The sequence below is a fragment of the Cryptotermes secundus genome, unplaced genomic scaffold, assembly GCF_002891405.2.
Source record: "Cryptotermes secundus unplaced genomic scaffold, Csec_1.0 scaffold540, whole genome shotgun sequence".
Lineage (NCBI taxonomy): Eukaryota > Metazoa > Arthropoda > Insecta > Blattodea > Kalotermitidae > Cryptotermes > Cryptotermes secundus.
The window spans coordinates 381,045-399,125 of record NW_019742447.1 but is presented as its reverse complement, the minus strand read 5'-3'; the positions used below and the strand labels follow the sequence as shown (position 1 = coordinate 399,125).

The window sequence follows — 18,081 nt, the reverse complement described above, 5'->3', positions numbered from 1 at the left end:
TGGTGACAACGTCCAGGGCCTACTACGTGGCTTACATCTGCAATGCGACGACAGACGACGGTTTCAATTACTTTGATACTCATCTGGAAGATATATTGATAATTATAGACGAGTCGGAGATGGCATCAATTTGGGTTGCTATGATAAAATAATAAAAAATGTGTGATTCCATTAAGGCAGTATTTTAAATAAGATAAATGCAGGATATTACAAACACGTCTACGTATTCCAATCTGTCTTACACTGCCGATGTGTAAATATATTAAAAATATGCCAGGCTTTTATACATAACCCATAATATATCAATGTCTTGTTAATTTAAAATATCAAATAAGCATTGTTCTTGTGGCAAGACTCGATTAGCCGGATAATATTAGGCACTTCATTTGTACCTGTTTGGAAGACAGCCACTGCCGACATCACAGAGGCTGGTTTGAAAACTTACTCTCATCTCGTTACACTACAGCCAGTTGAGATTATTCGTATATCCAGGGCCATGATAACTTTAGTACACAAAAGTCGGAGTTACACTCTGTTACGCTGTGGCAATTCACTCCACATCGACATGTTCTCCCCATAACTTCTTTCTATTAATTACTCCCTCATGCTTAAAGCATTGGGAATTCATCCACACTTGTCAGATTTTACGTATAACCTACAACTAACGCTGAACACAAAATATAATTAATACATTTCCCGTTCATTGAAAAGTGCCATTTATAATAATATTGTGTCATGACGATGAAAGCTGGAATAGCAGACTCAAAAAATACATCTATAGCTAGGCAACGGCTCGGAAAACACGTTTCCACGGTAACGAATAATAATGAAACAACAGAGGAATTTCGAAGTGATGTTTCGTTTGTAGTCCGTACCGAGGCTATGTAAGGAGAACCACGGGAGATTTTAGCAAGTTTCCTTGCATGGAGGCATGTTCGAATACCTCCACAGTAGCTCTGCGGGTCCTAGAAAGCGACGAAAAAGGAACCCAGTACCTGGGGGTACAACTGGCCGTCCATGTTGGGGAAGTCTCGAATCTGAGCCAGTAAAATATGGTCATGAGTCCCGCCGGACTTTCACCCGAGAATGACTGTGCTGGCGAGAACCAACAACAATTGTAAACAATAGACCCGTCCTCTCATCAGATAGGGTGCCCCACATCAAAAGACTCGCAGCTGTCTGACAATAATAAAAATCTGGTCTTCGGCACCAGATGGGGCTTGACAGCAATGCAGGCTAGCCGAATGACCGTCGATTGTAATACAATTTTGATTTTCACTCGATTTTAGTTAGTTGAAAATGTGAGTTATGTGTCGCCATGATTTAGCTGTGAGGCAGTTGCCAGCCGGTAAGGACGTCAAGCTGAGGAATCTACATCGTTGGGAGCCGTAACTAAGTAACAATTAGTGAAGACTATAATAGACGGAGATTTAGCGTGTGCTGTGGTGAGAAGTCGAGTGCTTGAATTAGCGAGAGCGTTATAACTACTTGTAGTTATGAGTTATAAAAATTCACCAAATTCGATTATCAATCCAAATTCCTTGTATAGTCACTAAATCATGACAATATTCGCAGTATATAGGATGTTGACTATATGGTGCTTGAGCGTTGACTTGTCTAATGTTGAAGTAAGTCAGACAAAATGATAACCGCTATACCTTCAAAGCTTAAAGAAGTATTGGTAGACGGATAGATACTGTGACGTGTAGACCCATTGCTAGGCAGGGGATCGATAAACACCTTCCCTCGGAGACCGATTCTGGGTACACAGTCCGTTGCTAGGTAATACCTGCAAAAATAAATGACAATAGTAGACGTCGATTGCTAGGCAAAGGGCGTGTTCCCTGTGGAGTCCTCCCCGAGGCTATATAACAGTGAGTGACTTTGGCTCCGAGAGTAGAGGGGTAGTGAATTAGTATAGTGTGGTCAGAAACCGAGTGTGTACAGCCGAAGATAGTGATTTGTGATAGTGTTGTAATCTGTTGTATAAAGGTCTTGTAAACTCGATCATCAAATCCAAGATCCGTTTTATACGTCACGCAAACCCCTAATATATGACAATTCTTTTTAGTAATACTGACATTCTACAACACGGAATGAGTCACATTAAAGCCAAGCTCGTCACTTTGGAAATAATATTTTGCTAGCTAGAAGTGACCAGTTAGGCATCAAAAATAAATGAAGGCATATGTTATATAAACTGTAAATCACATAAGTTGTTACATTTGCTAAATGAAAAAGAGATGGTGAGAAACCTAAGGGGAACAGGGGAACTAGCCAGCCGTTACTTAACGGTGCCTTTGATCAGCAAGTCCATTTCTGAGAATATAAGAAATTACGCAAAACTTTTTCGTCCCTCGTGCAGAACGGGCACACCTTACTGTTAAAACTCTACTTCATCCCTGTTAATGAGATTACATATAATAATTGATACTACTATTGAAAAAGGCCCGTTGAAAATGTAATGGGAAGTATTTTACAAACTTCCTTTATCTGCTGTACTCCTTTCGCTTTCGGACTTTTCCCGTCCATTTCTCTGACCTGGATATGACAGTGTGGACGTATCGACGCGTCTGATGAATAAAGTCTTATGTCAGATTGGCACTAACTTCGCCGACAAGCTGCGATCGCTCGGTCGGTGTAGTTCGTTTGCGGATTCAAGCCACGGATTTTGTTGTTGTTGTTGTTTGTCAGACATTGGGGATAACTGTGTCTCAAGTGAGATCATTCGCACATAGTTCTTAACCGGTCTATATATATTATATGGAATGTATATACGTAAATACCACAGCAAACTGTAAATGAATTTCATAACTTATGTTATTTCCTATTTAAGTCTCCAGAGGATTTTTTTTACGATTATCTGACTGTTTCCATGGAGAAGAGTCATTATTGAGCTGCTGTTAATTTTTCAGCTGGTAAAGAATTCTCATCGTTTCATGAAACTCAGAGGTTCGTTACCGTTTTTTCATGTCATTGGATCTCCAGTTAGATTCAGTCTATTGGAGGACTTCAAACAAATTTATTGATTAAGGGAATGAAATAACTGGTGCTAAAATGTTAACTGAATATGGGCTGTGGATATGTCATTTCAAATGCTGCCCTAACGTTCTTTTAAAGACGACCTTCCGGTTTACGAGTAGCAATACTAACGTAGATTCTGAAGAATTCTGACAGTGGTGTACAACATTAGAAAATATTGGATTTTTGGACGTTGTTAATCGTCCGGTATTCTTGTAAGAACAAATGAACACTTACACTACACTTACAGCAACATGGTCTTCGTTATTGTTATTTTTACGAATGCTCTGTAATACCCTGTATTATAATAGCTAACTTCTTGGAAACTACACATATAACCACATGACCGAATACAAGGTATTACACTAAGCGTATAGAGAGTCATGGCAGACAAGTTGATTGTTTCAGAAGTTGATATTTAACATTAAATATTTTGACTACGGGTGTCTGATTAACTAAACTTTCGTAAAGCCGGCAGATTTGAGAAGAAGATTGAAGATTCAGTGACACTTCACAGTATGTAAGAATAAGAATTACGTTGCTTTCAGAGGTGTGGGTGCAGTACGTGTACTTTATGGCGGATTGATACTGCACTTGGACATTCTTTATTCATGGGCGTGTCGTACTTCAAGCATTTTGGCTTCACGACTTCGTACGCTTACTACTCAATATGCATAACGCAAAGACTGAGCCATGCGCAAGTCGGACATGCGTGGAGAAATTCCAAGAAATAAATGAGCTAGCCACGGAATTATATTAGGTGTCTCGGAATCTTTGCGATAAGGAATTGGTTGATTGACAAATGTGGCTACGTAATTTAATGCATAGCACGTGTTCAGTTTTATAGAGGAAATGTAAATTGGAAAATTGTACTCTATTTCTTTTGTTTTCGCTCTCGTTATGGCCCTTTGGACCTCTGCCGTTTTTTCAGCGTCTATAGCAGATATGTCCAACGCGTCGATCGCGGGACGATTTTGATTTTTGTTCGATCTCATAGGCCTATAAGGAAATTATTTGTGAGAAGCATGTAAATTAACTTGTAATATAATATGATTATATTCAGATTTTGAACGGGAAATACGTATTAAAGTAGTCTGTAGTTTCAATGTATGTTGCTTTTGCAACAAACATCATGTGTAGTGTTATTTTTACCAATATTTTTACTTAAAGCGAGGTACGACGATAGGAGGGGGTGGTAGATCACTGGCAGTTTGGACACTTAAAAGTCGATCACAACCTGTTTGAAGTTGGACGTGCCTGGTCTATATGAATCTATGCACGAGTGGTGAGCTCGTCGCAAGGCCGCTACCTACACACAGAGCAACACAAACGGAGAATAAACTCACAGATATCCATGCCTTGAGTGGGATTACAACTGACGTTCGCAGTGTTTGAGCGGACTAAGACGGTTCATGTCTTAAGGGCAGCCGCACACCAACTGCGTCAAGACAAGCATCAAGACATGGGACAAAAGACAGTCTTGCTTCATTCGTGATTCGTCAGCATGAAGCTGACGTCAGCATCATGACTCAGACTGGTGAGCAGCGGTTTTCATAATCTCATTCGTTTCAACTGTGCTCCTTTCTTTGCGTCATGTCGCAGACATCGTGTCTTGACTGTTACATGTCTTGACGCACGCCGGTGTGCGGCCTACCTTAGACCGCGCGACCACTGTGATCGGTTTATATGTACTTCATAGTTTATATGGATAATCCCATTCATCATAAGAAGAGAAGAATTTGAAGTCCATTCTGTGTGACGTATTTTCTGAAACACAAAATTGTGTCTAGGTAATTATCTGCCTTAAGAGTCTAGAAAGAACTACCGTACAGCTTACATTTTGCCAGGTATCATTTGAAAGGAAACATAAACACGTGTTACATAGGAAGAAGCGTAGAATTCTGCGTCGAGTTTTGTCAGATGTAGTTGAGGAGACTGCTGCAATGGTGAGCAGGCCGAAGGTGAGATTTGTGTGATGTTAATCGGGAATAGGTTTACAATGTCCATGATGCTCACACTAAGGTCTAATATTTTTTTAGTAAAAAACTAATTTTTTTTTTAATTTTCCTCCTTAAATGAGAAGAATTTTTCAGTTAATATTCTCTTCAGAACAGTTGGAAAACTCAGCTGAGTTTCTTGAAACAGGTTTCATAAAATCCACATTTTCAGATTTTTGTTTATTTTACCATGCTGTGAGTAGCTCAGACTATACGGCGTCTATCCAAAAAAATGCCAGCTCAGAAATACTAAAAAATTCATGGAAACAGACTCAGGGCACTTGGTTGGACAACAATAGAACGTCATTTCGTTTCATTCATAAAGTACAGTGTCTTCGGTTGAAAAGTTTATATGTTTGTAAACAGTTCGTTTAATTTTCCTGTTCATGCCGGAAAATTTTCACTCAGAAGGAATAAATGATTTATAATTCCTCCGCAAGGCAGAAACTTGCGCTCTGTCTACATGTTGTGCATGAAAATATGTGGCTATGTTCAGGAACCCACAAATTTGCTGTCGACATGGACATTAAATATCGCTCCATGTTCATCTTATTCATTTGATGGCGTTCTCAAAGCTTTTTATTTTTTCACTTGCATATCGCCCACTCTTTGCTTTTATAAAACAAAGGTTCACAGTAGTTTGAAGACAACATTGAACTAACTACATTCATGGATCTGAACCTTTCTTGAGAAGCCGCCAGTTTTGCAGCTACTCAAGAATTAACCAGCATATTATGGAACACGAAGGTTAATTACCGTGTTCACAAGAGCTCTCCACTGGTCCATATTCTGAGCCAGATCAGTCCAGTCCATACCACCCAATCCTATCTCTCTAAGATCCATTATAATCTTACCCACCCACCTACGTCTTGGTCTTCGTAGTGGTCTCTTTCCTTCTGGCTTTCCCATCAATATCCTATATGCATTCCTCTTCTCCACAATCGTGCTACATCCACTGCCTATTTTATCCTTCTTCACTTGGTCAATCTAATTATACTTGGGGAAGCGTACAAGTTATGAAGCTCCTCATTATGCAGTTTTCTCCAACCTCCTGTCGCTTCATCTCTCTTCGGTCCAAATATTCTCCTCAACACCCTGTTCTCAAACACCCTCAGTCTATGTTCCTTCTTTAATGTCAGAGACAAAGTTTATATTCTGATTTCTACGTCTTTAGACGGCAGACAAGAAGACGAAAGTTTCTGGACTGAATGCTAGCAAGCATTACCCGAGTTCAGTATCCTCTTAATTTCTTCCTGGATCTAATTTTGAGCTGTTACTCTTGTTTCCAAACATTTTATCTGTACCATATTTCCATAGGATCTGTTAGCTGTCTCTATGGTATGATTTTGCTCTGCATTCTGGTGACGATACAGTAATATATACTTAGTTTTCTAGACCAGCTTCCTTACTAACATCAATTAAAATATCTGTGTTTTTCTTTATGGTATCTACATTATCACCCAGTAGATTCATATCATCAGCATAGGCCAACATCTGATGTGTCCCATTTAGTTTCAGTCCCACCTGGTTTTCCTGGACCTTCCTAATGGCATATTCTAAAGCAAAGTTGAAAAGGAGTGGCGATAAAGCATCTCATTCTTTTATACCATTTAGTGTATGAAAATTATCGGACAAACATTATCTATGCGGACTTTATTTTACTTTTCATTTAAACACATTTTAATTAGCCTATCTAGTTTCATGGGTACCTCGCACTCTGTAAAAATATTGTACAGTACTTCCCTCCTAACTGAATCATAGACTTTCTTGAAGTCTACGGATAGCTGATTACTGTCTCATTGTACTCCCATTCTTTCTCCAATATCTGACGAATGCAAAAGAGCTGATCAGTAGTTGATCTGTTACGCCGAAACCCACACTGATGATCCCCAATAATTTCATATACAGGGTGTTTCACGACTTTAGGGAATAACTGCAGGAGGTGATTTCCTAGGTCTCTGTGATCAAAAAGGTTCATATAAACATGTGTCCGATTTTGGACGGTTAAGGAGTTATGACCGTTTTTTCATTCCCGTACACGCCCTCGTGTGAACCGCGTCTGTCGGCTGTCGGGTCGCTATTTTGAGCCAACTACAGACAGAGCGTTCTCACTATCTCGACACTTGAGATGTACCTAAGGCAGGGAGGGTTGATATGTCCGGCACGGTTCACAACCGAGCGGCAGCCTGTGTTGCGGCCGGTGGTGGCATTTTCGAAAATCAGCATTAAGCACCAATAAATTCAAATTATAGGAAATTTCACGAAGTTAACTTTACATTCATACTTTAAATGCATAATGTATTATGCTGGTTTATTATTTTGTTCCGTTTATTGTCAGTAATCGTTACCTTCTATTCTGAGTTTAAAACGGTCATAACTCCGTAACCGTCCAAAATCGGACACATGTTTACATGAACTTCTTTGATCACAAAGACCTAGGAAATCACCTCCTGCAGTTATACCCTAAAGTCGTGTATATATGGACTTAATCTTGAGAGAAGAATATTCGATAAAGTTTTGTGCGAAGTTGATAGCAGTGTTATCACACGATAATCACTACACTCAGTTTTATCACCTATTGTGTAAATTGGTACAATAATAGACTCCTTCTACTGATAGGCATTTCTTCTTGTTTTGAAATATAATGAATGAGTTTATGGATCTCACAACGAAATATTTCACCTTCTGTTTGAATCAGTTCTGCCGGAATTTGATCAGTACCTGACGATTTCTATCATTTCAACTTTATAAGACAACATTATCTTGAATAAATTGTTTGAATATTAATACTCATTGTAAGGGTTTTGGCTCTAGTTCAAATTGTTGGGAATATGTTTTGTACCATATTAATTATCTTTATACAATGAGTCTAATGTGACTTAAACCATTCTTCTAACAAGGGTCGCTGGATATCTGAAGAAAACGTTAGCGTTCCGAAATATGTCGCACACAAGATTCCCTTAACCCATGCGGGAACCAGTTCTAAGTCGTCACTAGATGCACATACAAGTATGTGTTTTTCAACTTGAGTTTAGTCAAGGCGTTCGAGTACAACTAATTTTTAGCTTCTCGTTTTTTGTTGCATATGTCGTGTAGGTCTACACCATACAGCAGGACTTATATTCAAAGTCTGAAATAATCCCTATTAGATCTGCCATTAAATAAAATATACAGGCCCGTTGCATATCTCCAGTATCTTGTCAGACTGAAATGTCTTAAACTGTAGAACTTGTCTCGAAGTCCGCGTTCCAGTTTTCAAGAGTTTTTCCATAGGTTTAGCAATGACGGCAAAATGGCATGTAGCACTGTCTGCAATTCTCAAGTACACACTTACTTAGGGAGCTGAGCCCTTCTTGAGGAGAAGCCAAATCAGCAGCTGCTCAAGAATTTCCCAGGGTATTATGGAACACGAAGGTTCATTACCGTGTTCACAAGAGCACTCCACTGGTCCCTATCCTGAGCCAAATAAATTCAATCCATACCATCCCATTCTATCTCTCTAAGATCCATTTTATTGTCCACTCACCTACGCCTTGGTCTTCCCAGTTTTCTCTTTCCTTCTGCCTTTCCCACCAATATCCTATATGCATTCATGCATTCCTCTTCACCCCCATTCATGCTACATGCCCTGCCCACCTCATCCTCCTTGACTTGATCATTCTAATTATACTTAGGGAAGAGTGCAAGTTATGAAGCTCCTCATTCTCAAGTATAATATGGAATTAATGAATCTCAAATACATGTTTTAACAGCTACATTTTTCTTAAAACTGGAATTTTAATATGCTCAAACAGATCGATTTCCATTATATTCATCATCACACACTTGCAAAATTGGTCCCGAGGGAAATTTCGCGGGGTAAAGGGACAGGAGCGTTAAGCTGATCACTGACCTCCATTGATGTCGAGGTGAACAGTGGTGGAGCTATGCCTCCACTCCCCATATGACTTCATGTATGGTGCTTAATTAATTAAGCATAGGAACAAATTTACCTTTCTTTACCTTTATGCTCTGAATAACGGAAACATTGCGGCCTATCGTATTTTTTTCTAAAGGCCTTCTTTCCCCCGCCGAAACATGCCAAACTTTTGACTGTATAACGTAATATACAAAACGAGTCTACATGATAAATCTTATCTGACAGTTTGCGTAGTTTTCCTCTGCCCTGATATTAACGGAGTCACTTAGCACTCGGATGAACGCGGATCAGTCTGTACATTGTGAAAAGAAAATTGAAATTCCAAGCCTAAGAATTAACTTCCTTTACATACAGCAATGCTTACATTTCGACATGCTCTCGAGTAGGGCCTATGTAAGAAAGACGCAAAGAAATTAGGAATAAGGTGAGGATTACATACGCAAAGCAAATTCAATTCGGATATCGGGATACACCGTTGATGGAAAGGATTTCACACGTTTCTTTGAATGGAAATAATATAATTTAAATAGGCCTATTCAGAATCGGTATTAAAGCAGATTTGTTACAGATAATCTCACCATTGATTATTTTCCTTTTCGTTCCCACTTCGGAGCATAGGGCTGATTTCTCAGTTCGCTCCCACTTCGGAGCATAGGGCTGATTTCTCAGTTCGCTCCCACTTCGGAGGATAGGGCTGATTTCTCAGTTTTGTTGATCGTTTTTACAGAAAGCAGGACTCCGTTGATGGGTGATCAGCTCGTCGCAAGGCCCCTACCTAAGCACAGGACAACACAAACGCAGAATAAACATACACGAAACATCCATGTCTTATGTGGGATTCGAACCCACGATCCTGCTTTCCGAGCGAGCGAAAACAGTACATGCCTTAGACCGATCGGCTACCGTGACCGGCTCACCACTGATTACTGTACTATAATTTTAATTTTCTTCTCCCTCATAATATAATGCACTCGTTTCTGGCTATCTGATTATTTCCAATCTTTAAGTAATAATAAAATTATTATCCCTAATTACTGACAATTCTGAAGACCCAAGTGCCATTCAATTGCGTTCAACAAATCCCACTTCCTGTCTGTTTCTTTAAAGCTCTATTTCTTCTCATTGGCCAAAGTGCGAGTTTTGTATAGGTTCCGATATGGTACAGTGCTGGTGACATTTTGTATACGTATTTAATAATTATATGCTGAAATGATTAGTTTGCTTATCGTGTGCCATGTTTAAAAAATACTCCATAACATAGGCAGTCTTTGCTAAAATTTGTGTAGGCCTTAGATCTATTTATTTAAAAGAGCGTTTACATTTGAAATTTCCTACTGAATTTTGAGTCTCCTGAAATATTTCACATTTTAAATTTTTCTTAAGATTGTATTCATAGATAGTAGACATTCGCATACAATTCCTCCTGCAGGTGACTAACGCATAATTGCATAAAGCATAGGTTCATTATTCATTCTGCTCCCATACATACATTTCTTTTGTGTTTCTGCTTGTGCTTGTTCGACCTTCACCGGCATCTGTTTTCGTCATTCAGCCCATAGCTGATGACAATCGAAATCGCGTAATTGTCACAAGGATAATCTTAGTTTTAACGTTAGAATTTATAAACACTCCTGCTGCCAAGCACCCCGGCTGAATTTAAAATATGCCGTTAACTTCTTATGACATTGCAAAATCTGCTGTTGCATATAATTTTTGTACTCTAATAGAAACGCACGTTTTAGTCGTCGACCGTTGTGTTATTTGCATGTGAATATTTAAGCAAGTACACTCGAAATGAAAACATCCAATGAAGGCGTCACTGGCATATAAGCTCATGTCCTGCTGTAGTTACCAATTACGTTATGACTTTATTTCATAAGAAAACACTGATGAGAATAACGGTCTCAATTGGTATCCTCTCCTTTAAAACCATTTTTTATTGTATGATTCTTAGTAAACAGAAAAATCCTGCTGTTAGGTCTAGTTCGTACATTTCTTTCAATTTCTCATCTCTAGAATATATGCTCAGACTGTACATCACATTAGTTAATAAGCTTGAATACGCGTCCGTAGTCCGGAATTCAATTACGTCAACTGATGTCAACAAGCTGGAACGCATCCACCACAGGTTTACGCCCCTGTTTTAATTGTTTCTTTCCTGAATTCCATTACTGTTTTTCTCTTGCTGTGGAGGAGTTAACATTGCACACTCTACACATTAGGAGGCTCACCACTTACTCAGGTTGACTTTGGTTTGAAATTCTGTCCTTCCATTTTGGAAATTGTTGGTCTCCGAGTTCCTGCTCGGTACATCAGAGAATTTGCATTGTTCAGTGTGTGCTCCTGATGCAGAAATTGTCCCTCTGCTACATGTGCGTCAGTTGCTAATGTTGTTTGCAGGGACGTCGACGTATTCGGAGCCAGAAAAGTTCTTCTCAATCCATTTTTATAGTATGCTTTAATTGTTATTATTATTATTATTATTATTATTTGGATGTTGAGAGTTAACACACAAATTACTAAGGATTAATTGAGTTATTTTTATTATTATTAACTTATATTTGTGTATGTACGTGTATAGTCCTTTGTCGCCACATAATGTCATAACTACTGGAAATGTACTTACCTTACTTTTCTCGCCTATTAATGATAACTTTAATTTTTCATGGAATGATTACTAATTTATGCTATTCTACAGACTGCCTTCTTTTGTATTTTGTTTGTTAGTTTTATTTTTGTCCTACGTAATCGTGCTAACTTCGTAATTGGATTCTGAGCTGTTAAGTTTACATCTTTATAAACAAGAATAGAATTGAATTATTATTATTCTTTATAAATATTTATACTTTACATTTCTTAATTATCAATAACAACTTAGATTTGTATTGCTAATATTATTATTACTTTGTTTGTTTGTTTAATTCTCTGCATTAATCTGTTTTTCCTCCTGTGCTTGCCTGTAATTTGTCGTTGACTTTATGTTGTGTTTGTCCATAATGTAATTACTTGTATCTACACTGTACTGTGTCTGTGATTGGCCTTCTGACTGTTCACTCGGCACATAAATAATAAAGAATTTAATTGAATTACAGTTTTAATAGATTATGAACAATTCCAATTTGTGTTCATCATTATTTTGACCATCTTTTATAAGGAAAATGCAAAGCATGACTTCTTTCGCTCTGTATCAATTTGAAAACCGGATTGTTATATTATCACGTACTGTGTTTGACTAGAGACGGGGTTTGGATTGGTGAATACATTTACTGCACACTTGCAGGTCCTAACTACAAATAAGTATTACATTATCGCTATTTCCACACTTGACAGCTCACTACAACACACAGTGAAACGTTCTCAGTCTGTTACTGGACGTTTCCTGGTAACGGCTACATCAGTGGTTATTAATGCCTCAGGCTCAAGTACTCCCTTCACAGCCTCCCGTATATATCTGTCAACTGATTTTGCCCCTTGCTTACATCTCAACACGGACTACATAGACAACATAGCTTTTCCATTGTTGTAGATCAACTGTTGCATTATTAAGAACTTGCTGCCTAGCAACGGGAACGTCTTACCCGAGCCGTTGCCCAGAAACAGTCATTGTTTACAGAGTCACCGCTTAGCAACAGATTTGTACACACAATATAGTAATGCTACCACTGAGCTTTCGTAACATTGAACTAATTCCTAGCAGCTCGAACATTACGGGATCTTTTGCACTGTACCAAGGCGTGTAGACTTTCAAACCTGATTATAATCACGATGACATAGGTCTCTTCCTTACGTCATTATAAGAGAAGAGGTAACTCCGTAGGCATAGCGGATGGATACGGGCTGGACGGCCGGGGTTAGATTCCCGGCAGGGGCGAGATTTTTCTCTTCATAGGGTCCGGACAACCTCTGGCCCACCCAGCCACATTTCAAATGGGTACTGGATGATCCTTCCCCCGGGATAAAGCGTCAGGGGCGTGAAGCTGATCACACACCTTCATACGTCTTCATGGTGTAGTACTTAAGTAGTTAAGCGTATGGTAAATTTTGCCTTACCTTTACTTTGTGTAGTTATTAATACCGGTCTTATCGCAAATACTTATGGGATGTGGAAGACAAGCACACTGTTCTCTTGCGCATGCCTTTAACTCCTGTGCATATCTGAAAATTATGTTTTCGTGATTTTCCTCTCCTGCTGGAGGCGAATGCCGAATTATATGTTTTAAAATGGGTCACGAACGTTTCCTCCCACATCCCTGCGGAATCATCATTCATCTCATCCTGCCATAGATGATAATACGTGACCTCTGTAGTTACTTCAGCGACGTAAACTAACCGAGCTTAGAAAAGAACCTACAGCAATCCTAAATTTCGTTGATAGGTCATTTGAGGCCGAATGTTCATATTGATGATAATTAAGAATTCTGAAATTATGTTAGTATTGTCATACATTGAAGAAAGCAGTCTTCTGGGATTTGGCACCGTGTATATGTGGTGTTAACCGACGTTTCGGAGGAACGTATCGCCCCCATCTTCAGGGTAGAAGAAAAAGTATAAGAAATCTGCAAGCGACAACACCGTGAGAAACGGTAAAGCAGACTGCTTTCTTCATAGTCACCGCCGTGAAAGCCTCAAATCTTACATAGTTTTCCTCTATGGGGAGGCTACTCAACGACACATTCGACGACTCGAGACGCTACGATGTCTGCTTTACCGTTTCTCACGGTGTTGTCGCTTGCAGATTTCTTATACTTTTTCTTCTACCCTGAAGATGGGGGCGATACGTTCCTCCGAAACGTCGGTTAACACCACATATACACGGTGCCAAATCCCAGAAGACTGCTTTCTTCATAGTCACCGCCGTGAAAGCCTCAAATCTTACATTGTCATACATTATTTCATATTATTGAACCCCGGAACTTGTCCTAGTTTCGAATTTTATTTTCTAATGCCGCTGCTGCTACCGATCACAATTCGACCACTTTCAATATCTGATTCCCTTAGCTGAATTTCATTTTATTGCACATTTCCCTTAATCGAGCCAGGCTGAGAGGTTCTAACAAGCCCGGGAAGAAGAAACGGACCCATATGTAATTGGAACCGTACTTGATTCTGTTCATGGCGGATGCGCCAGATTCATAACTTATTCTGTTCTGATAGCAAAAACAAATGGACTCATAAACTGTTTCACCGAGGAAGCGAAGTTTCGAATATAGTAGATTACAAACATAACTGCAGAAAATATGGCAATGATGCCACCCATTATTTTATGTCTTACAATTTTCAGGTTGTGAGGCTCTCTATATTAGCATGGGGATACGAGGACATATTGCACAGAAATGACTGATAAGGTGTTTAACTACAATAATAATATTGTAGTGTGTTGGATATTGATACACGCAGAAAAAAATGATAACATATAGATAGTTAATAGATTCTTTGAAAATGTGGCACAGTTCAAAAATTTTGGAGCGACAGTGACAAAATAAAATTTGATTCTTGAGGAAATTAAGAGCAGACTGAATTAGTTTAATGAATACTGCCTTTCGGTTTCAAAATCTTCTTCATTCTTGTCTGCTGTCAAAAAAAAAAAAAAACGTGAAAATTAAATTTTACAAAACTATAATTTTTACTGTAGGTTTGTATGGGTGCGGAACTTGGTCTCTGATATTGAAGAAAGATCAGAGATAGAAGGTAAGACGAGAGGGAATATTTTGACCTAAGAATGATGAAATATTGGGAGACTGGAGACAACTGCATATTGATGAACTTTAAAGGATTTTGGTGGGAAATCCAGAAGGAAAGAGATCACGAGTAAAAGCTAGACATAAGGGAGGATAATATTAAAAAGAATATTAGAGAAAAAAATTGGGCGTAATGGACTGATTTGATCTGGCTCAGAATAGGGCTCTTGTGAACATGGCAATGAACTTTCGAATTTTATAAAATGCTCGGGAATTCTTGAGCAGCTGATGAAGTGGTGGCTTCTCAAGTAGTTCTCAGCTCCATGGAATTAGTTTGGAACCTGGAAACATCTCTGTGATCAGATGTAAAGGAGGAAAGGATTCTACTCAAATGGGTCTGATGGAAATCTAGTATCGATTACAGAACGGTGGCTTGAAGAGAAATTTCAGAATTAATCTCAGTTTGATACAGTCCTTACTGTTTCATATATATTTTTTGATCAAATACTAAAACAATTGAAGGTAAAAGTAAAGTTGTCCGTGTGCTTAATTCATTGAACCATCCCATTAAGATCTATAGAAGACTGGAGGTAGGCCTATAGCTCTGCCATTCTTAACCTCGACACTAAATGGATGTACGTGGTCTGGTCAGCTTCACGCCTCGGCTGCTTAACACCAGGGGAAAAGGCCCATTGTACCAATGAATAAGAGACTGGGTGGACCCCAGAGCAGGTCTGGGCAATGGTACCGTCCATATTTTCCATCCTTCAGGCGTGATATATGTCTATATGTTTCTTATGTGTTGAGGTGCAAACTCGGTAGTAATCTTTTATGCAGAGCACTGATCGACCATATACTGGACCGCATATTTGATCACAGCTTTATTTGCAAATGCAGTCCCATGTTCAATCATTGACCACAATATCGGCCATTAGACCGATCGCATATCATACGGTACAGATAGCAACGCATCCCCAAGAGAAGTATTCCGAATTAATTTTTGCCTACCTAAGTTCGTAGGGAACACCCTTGGACAGTTGTGTAAGCACTGGTCACATTAACAGCAGACACTAGCAGGCACAGAGGATTCTTTACAAGGATCGTCCAAGGTTATAAGTAGTCGAATTTTATGATATGAACACATCGATGTTCAAAATGAAAACATTGGCTTCCCAAGGAAATGATATAAAAAACTTTAAAATGTTAACATAAAGGGATACAGCCGAACAAATTAAAATTTTCATATATCTTAGGACATTGCAAATATAAGGCAACAATATTTGTACAGAATTTAATATAATATTGTCACGTGTATCCGTGACTAAAAAGGAGGTTTGGATTTGTGACTCGATCAGTTGACCACTTTTGCATTCACGACTCGTGACTGTACCCTACAGATCGCTGAGACACACAGACTAGTGTCCTCACTATTACAGACTCAAATAGCCGTTTCCTGACAATGAACTCTAACACAGGAATGATGACAATCGTATTGAATTACATACTCCAAATATCACGCAAGAAGTCTTGTGTCCCCAGGCGGGCTTTCACCTGAGCACTCTTCCAGCTAACTGGTTGCCTCAAAGTTATAACTTCTCGGCACGGACCAGATAGGAAATGCCATTCCTCTGTTGCTGTACCATTGTTGTGTTCGTGTCTTTTGCTGCAAGAAAGTGTTTACCGAGCCGTTGCCTAGTAAGGGCGCCGGTATATTTGCTTATCTCGTGGTTGTTGCTTAGTAACGGCTCTACACGCTACAGTATACTTAAAAATGTGATATTAAAGAGGCACTTTGAAACGAAAACGAATAAGGACATACTGCTAAGATTTTATTTTGTGGTGAACGAACGCAATCGCAGGGCAGTGAACGCTGGACTCTGAGGTAATTAGAGCTAGGTCTTATTGAGGTCGGACAAATGGGATTTAGAAAGTAATTGGCTGGAGTAACAGGGAAAGATCATGTCCGAATCAAAATATGAAATTTGATGATGATGATGATGATGATGATAATATGAACAACGAAATTTGGAAGGGTAAGTGAGGAGGAGTCTTAGGTAGGCCGCACACCGGCACGCGTCAAGACATGTAAGAATCAAGACACGATGTCTGCGACTTGACGTAAAGAAAGGAGCACAGTTGAAACGAATGAGATTATGAAAACCTCTGCACACCGGTCTGAGTCATGATACTGACGTCAGCTTCATGCTGCAGACACGTGCAGCAAGACTTGGCATCGTTCTTTTCTGTGCGTCAAGACTCAGACATCAGTACTCAAGGAGCAGCACCAGTGTACGTTATCGACATGACGTCATGTCATCAACTGGAGAAGATGTGATAAGACGCAGACCCGTGTTACTTCGATGTGCGGACTCGAGTCTGAATCACGAATGAAAAAAAACTGCGTCTTTTGTCTCATGTCTTGATGCTTGTCTTGACGCAGTAGGTGTGCGGCCGCACTTAGATTTGTTATCGAGTTTCGTTCTTGACGTCAGATTATGACTTGTGAGGGGAACATGAGAACAGAACATACTCGTATTATGGTTTGATCCTCTAGGCCTATGTTCGATATTGGAACCAGGAATATCTCAAACACGAAGCAGAAATATTATCCCTCGACTTATACGTTTGGTGACCTGTTTTACCTCAATTAACTTTCGGATAAATGATTTGCTTTTCTCTGAGATAAATGTCGGTATGAGGGGTCAGAAGATAGGTTATGTCTTCTCTTAACTTTTGACTTTTCAATTAGGGGCACGGGTTTGGATGATTGATTTTAACTGCTCTATTATGAGCCTTCAAACAGTCAATCACTGTCAAGCTAACACACTTTCGTGCTAAGAAATTTACATTGTTGAGATATGACAGTTTTATTGCGTAACATAATCAATATATCAGTACTATCACAAATTCTAGATCTGATGAGAAACAAGAAGTATCTTGTGATTGGACGGAAAGAAACATTCTTGTCGGTGTTTTAAGTTTTGCAAGCAGTGTACGTGGACTTTGGTTCTCAGGGCGTATCAGATGAAAGATTGATGAGGAACTTCTAAGATTCAGACACGCAGAAAAAGTGATTAGCATCAGTCAGTTATTTGTTTGTTCGTGCATTTCATATTATTGAACACGTTGAGCTCTGGCGCGTCTTCACGATCGTCCATGCTCGGTTAGATTAGTCTCAGACTCAGTCGGGCCAAGGTATGTTAGAGGCGTGGACTTTCTATTGATCGCGATGAAATATGCCTTTCTGCTTTTCTTTTGCCCCTTTTTATTCCTTGCACTCTCTGTTTCTGCCTTCATGTTTGGCAATATTATAAACATTGTCTGGAAATGGAATAAAGTAAAATAAATAATCCAATTTATGTGCATACGACAGTTTTAGCGTTTATATAAAATAAGATACATATATATTACTCTGTTTCTAGATATGAATCTAATTACTGCATTCTTCATATGAAGTATCTCACCC

General features: G+C 39.1%; 1 protein-coding gene across 1 annotated transcript in view; it reads left to right on the top strand.

Moving 5' to 3' along the window:
- LOC111873210 (pro-resilin) overlaps positions 1–18,081 on the top strand; it is a gene marked incomplete at its 5' end in the record, with an annotated part of 118,532 nt that overhangs the window by 17,063 nt on the left and 83,388 nt on the right. The window lies entirely within an intron of this gene.